This window comes from Haliaeetus leucocephalus, unplaced genomic scaffold (genome assembly GCF_000737465.1).
Source record: "Haliaeetus leucocephalus isolate CR32 unplaced genomic scaffold, Haliaeetus_leucocephalus-4.0 Scaffold273, whole genome shotgun sequence".
Lineage (NCBI taxonomy): Eukaryota > Metazoa > Chordata > Aves > Accipitriformes > Accipitridae > Haliaeetus > Haliaeetus leucocephalus.
In genome coordinates this window covers 11,052,216-11,057,864 of record NW_010972709.1, presented here as the reverse complement: position 1 = coordinate 11,057,864, position 5,649 = coordinate 11,052,216, and positions in this window count along the sequence as shown.

Genomic DNA, 5,649 nt, shown 5'->3' with positions numbered 1-5,649 from the left:
ATTTGTAATTATATATTTGACTGAAATAGCCACAGCTCATGTTATGTGACTGGCTGTACCAGTTACCCAGTCAAGAAACCAGGACTATTAACTGTGGTCCCTGCAGCTAATCAACACAAAGTCACTTCCAAATTTTACACCTGAATATATATGACTCTGATTCTCTCCTGCAAACATATGAGCTAAAAATGTACCACTAAAGTTTGAAAGGTTCATATTTCTGAATTTGAATTAATAAGCACAGACCATTTCCTTCCCATATTTGATCAGTTCCAATAAACAGTAGTTTCTTTGTCTAAAAAAAAAATTGATATGTTTTGGTACAGTAACTCAAGCGCCACCCAGCAATGGGTTTCCTGGAAATCATCACTGAGAGTTTTGCATGATGTTTAATCTATGATTGATAATCATTATAGAAAGGGAATAAATGGAAACAACAAATAATGCTTTTAGCACATGGCCATCAAAGGTTAATCAGACTGGGCAGGAGTTCCTTCCCAGTAACTGTGCTGCTCGGAGAGCACTGCCCACTCAGCCTGCAGGGAAAAACCTACCCAGCAGCTATGCCTGAAAGACAACACAGCAAGAATCAAATTAATTCAAATATGCACATGTTGGGGGGTGAGGATTTTCTCTGGCAAACACAGAAAGCATGAATTATATGCTGTGCGCAAAAAGGGGAATGTTTCAGTGAGGAACTACACACACAGCCACCACAGCTGCTCAGGGAAGTCAGGTAATTATAGATAAACATGACTAATTAAGACCATTTTATGCCCAAGTGCATGTACACTTAATCACATGAATTATATTTTTTTTCATGTGTAATCTCATCCCCACTTCATCTGCTAATAGGCTGTTTAATTTGTATTGTAGGAAGAGGAACTATTTTACCTCTTTGAACTCTGGTTATTTTTAAGCTCCTCAGACCATTATCGTATCCTTCTGCAACCTCACAATTATCTCTGAAAGAAATTTAGGAAGGAGGAGAACAGAACCTCTCCCGTATCCTGCTCAGGGTATAGGGATACAGAGAGAAGTTAAGGGACTTGCCTATGGCTGGACAAGGAGTTTGTCAGAGCCACAAATGAAACCCAGCTCCTCAGAGTCCATGCTCATCACAGGATCATTCTATGCTGTAAATCAAACCCCATCATTAGTCTGCTCTGCTGCAATCTGGCTGTGCGGAACAAGAAATGTAAATATTTTGTAGCAGTAGGTATTAATTTGTAGCATTAATAAGGTTTGCGCTGCTGAGAACTGAATTGGTTCTTTCTTATGCTTTGCCCCCATCCCAAAATATTTTGATCTTTGGATATAACCGCCAAATATGCTGAAAATTCCCTGCAGCTCAGATCATACCCTTCCTATTCATTTGAGGAGAGCTGGAGGGGAAATGTGTGACCTGCAGAGGTTTTCAGGCTGGGTCCAGCAATGGTTCAGTCTGTACAAATTCCCTCAGGTTAATTTCCACACCTTTTTCCAAAATTCTTGGGGTTTCAGGACTGGGAAAGACCTTTCCCATTTGTTTGGGCAGCCACACAGGTGGTGAGTTACCATCGCCTCCCTTCTGTCTCTCGACTCAGCATCTCTGCTGTAAATAACGTAGCATCCACTCACAGGAGTGAGACTTAACCTTGGTTCTGGCCCAGCCCGATGACAAGACCAGGACTCATGGGAAGAGCATCCCTCCCCATCAGAGACAGGCAGCAAAGATCTAGGCCAGTGTGAGGGGAAGGCTGCTACACCTCTGCCCCAGGCTGCATTTCAAAGGCATCACTGACACAAGGGAACAAAGCACAATTTTTTATTTTTTTTTTTTTTGAGCTGACAGTGAATAGAGAAGGCTGCAGAGCTCAAAGTGCTGAGGCTGATGGACAGTGTCTCAGCAAAGGGCCAAAACTATCTTAAACTCCAAGCTTAAGCTCCTATTAGGCAAAGAAAATACAGCACAAATTATGCTTATGTAGCACCTCTCATGCAAACATCCCAGGACACTCCACAATCAAACTCAAACACAATCAATCATGGAGATGTGAGCAGCGTTCACCAATGAAAACAAAGAGCAGGGGAGGCTCGGCAAGAATGAGCGGCACGGCCACCATGAGCACCTGGCTTTCAAAGGGAAAGGCTGGGGGGCTGGCGAGGGCCCCCCTAGGCAGGAAAGGATGGGTAAGCAGATGCTAGCGGGGTGTGGGAATCGCTGTGAGGCAGGAGGACAAGCTGGGAGGAGAGGAGGTCTCCCAGGTTTGAATGGGCCATTATTAGTGGGGTAACTTGGCCCCACCAAGGGTATGGACACAGGCTCATGGCTTTGCTGGTCCCACTGGGCAGCGTGCTCGGATGGGCACCCACCATCTCTCCCCAGTGCCCCTGGAGCACACCTTCCCTGTGGTGTCAACTGGCCTGCAAGAACCCACCTTAGCCCAAACTCGAGTCAGAAAAGAACCATTACATGTGTTTTGTAAAAAAATTTGGGTAGCTTCTCTCTCCTCCTCCAGGCATCCTTCCTTGGTTGCAACAGACTGCAGTGGATCCAGAAATCTCATCAAAAAAAAAAAAAAAAAAAAAGATTCCTATTTACCACAGTCAAGAGGCTTAGTTTGACTGTTTGAGCTGAGATTTCAGTTCAAACTTCTTGGTCCTGCTCCATAGCAAACCTCCAAGCCTCTGCCAGTTTATTTTTCAGTCTCAGGAAGCTCCCTGGCTGGGGAACTCACGACAGCTGAAGGTCCTGCAGGGCTTTGTCAAAGGGCTGAAGAATTAAACTACAGTAACTCATCCTGTGAATGGCTTTAAGGCGCAATAAACTTTTCAGTAATGAACCTGCCTTCTTCTAGCATGCAACATTTTTGAGTGTGTTTAGCAGGAAGAACTTGTGAGCAGAGGTCTCATGACACTTACACGTGAGGCTGTGACACTACTGCAGCATGTTTGGATACAGCATCATTTTGTCAGCATCAAAGTGACAGCAGACCACAGTGCAGCACCATGAGCCTGAGCAAAATGCCGCTGCCTTGCAAGAAGGTCTGAATTTCTCCAAAGCTAATTTTAAAAACCCAAATTAGGTGTACAGTTGCCCTAGGCTCCTGGAAAGGGTTCTAAGGTTGTCTCTCCACTGCCTGTACACTGAGACTGGGGTGACTTGTGTTTCCCAGTGATGATTCTCAGTTCTGCAGAAGGTATCCATACCATAATCTCACAGCAGCAAGAGAGACTTCTATGCAATCAAAGAGTTTAACAGATGATTAACAGAATCATTGGAACAAGATAAATTTCTTTTCTAAGCAACTAAATTATTTAAAATAATTAACATTATTGTCATTGTTCTTGCTCCAATGAATAGTGAAGTACCTGAAGTACCTGATACAACATGGAACTATATGACCAGGAAAGATTTCCCCCAAACCTGCCACAGCTCAGGAGTAAGGATGATCTTCCCAGGCATGTTGGATCTTACTTCAGACCTCTGCTCATGTGGCTGGAATCTCCACATTTCCTGTCCAAGTAAGTGCCCCAAGCTCTGGGTGACTGGACCTGCACAGACAAGGCTCACCAACCACTCTTCAGCTCTGAAAGTGGTTCTACAGCCCCTAATGAATCTATCCCTGCATACTTTAAAGGCAAAATGTGATTTCTGCATAAAAGAGCAACAATTTGTTGGGGCCTTGGTTCAAATTAAACCAGAAAAAAACCCTCAAACCACAATTTTTTAAATCAAACAGTCTGGAAGTTTTCAGCTTGAATCAGGCAATCATTTGGTGAGGTTAAGGAAAAAGATACAAAGAAAGGGAAGGACAGCCACATCTGCTATACCTGACAAATTAATTCATTTTAGTACGGTTTATACCTGTTGCAACTTGACCAGATGTCTGTGAGAGCTCTTTAGGAATGTTCTGCAATCTCCCTAGAACAAACCTTGTTCCTTGTTTATGAATAAAAGCTTTTTCTGCAGTTTTAAAAGACCTAAATTCTGCTTTGCTGATTCTTTACAGGGAAATGGTGGTCGGCTCCTCAGAAGGGCTATTGGCCTTGGCTGGTGTACATGGCAGCAAATACATGGCCCGAAAGTAGAGATTTACTCTAAATCTGCAGGACACCTGGACCCAGCAGAGCTTTGCTCACTGCACTTGTGAGAATCCACAATTTACAGAGATAATCCTCAGACATTTCAAGCTGGGCTGAAGATAGACACATTTCCAGCCCATGCCATCAACTCCATTCATCTGGAACAGGTGCCAAGCTTATGAAATCCTCCTGCCGTGTGGTAGGCTCCACAGCATGCTTCATTAGCAACCAGCTGAGCAGCTCGCCACCTCCAGCTCACAGGCATTGCAAACAGTCTGGAGATCAGAGACCCAAACCTGGGAAGCAAAGGAGGCAAGGTTTCAAAGGCAGAGGGGGATTTAGGAAGACAATGCCGGACTCTGCAAAACCTGCTCCCAGCCCCTCTTATCCTCACTCGTTTGAGTGAACGCAGCTGTCTGTCTTTTCTAATTCAGGGGTACAATGCTGTGGCTGGAAGTGCTAGACATGGCCATGGTAGTCTGATTAAAAACAACATCTAATAAATTGCCAAATGCCATTTACCCTGGATAACCTCCTTAGCTGAAACCCTCCGTATCTACTGGGGCTGCTTTGATGTATCCTTCTGCTCTCTCAGCCCAGATGTTGTCATAGATTTGCTGACGATGACTACAAACTGGCTTTGAAAGGCACTCTGGCAAGAAATACTTTCCCATCCTGTCTCAGATAGGGTCTGCTTCCCCCCCGCCTCCGTTTTTCTTACTGAGGCCATTGGGATGAATAAAGGCTCTTTGTTCGTTTAGCCGTTTCTCTGCTTGCTGATGCTTTTTAAAATTTTTTTAAAAACTAAGTTGAAATGACAGCAGCAGCAGTTCAATAGATGAAATAGGTCTCAGATACCACAGTGACGGCCAGTGCTTGAACACCACTTTCAGCTATAAACATGGACGGTGAAAAGGCGCGGGAGCCTTAAGAGCCCCAGAAATACTTCCTCCCTCTCTGTTAAGCCCCAGGAAAAAGATAAAAAAATTCTACTGAGGGAGGAAATTCTCAAATTTTCTCTTGAATATTATGGCATGACACTCTCTTTCAGAGGAGCTGCCACCTTACTCCAGAAGTAGTGGAAGCTCTTTGTAGGATGAGAGGAAACAGCTTCAAGTTGTAGCAGGGGGGTTTAGGTTGGATAGGAGGAAAAACGTCTTCACCGAAAGGGTTGGCGAGCGTTGGGGCAGGCTGCCCGGGGAAGCGGTTTGTTCAGTCACCGTCCCTGGGGGGACTGTGCAGAAGCGGCATGTGGGGACACGGTTTAGTGGCGGCCTTGGCAGCGCTAGGTTAACGGTGGGACTGGGTGACCTTAAAGGTCTTTCCCGGCCTAAATGGTCCCACGGCTCCGTGGTGCAGCTACCGTAGCCCACGAGCCCTGTGGTCTCTCTTCCGACGTTCCGGCCACCATCAGGGAAGCGGCCTCCCTGCCCCTCTGGTGAGGGTGCAAAGCGTAACCTCCGTTCTCGTTCTGACAGGTGGGAGCGGGCCACGGAGGTTTCTGAGCCCGCGTTCTCCTCCTCTGACACAGACCCGCGGCGGGGGCCCCCCGCGGGGCAGCGCCCACGGCCGCCGTACGGC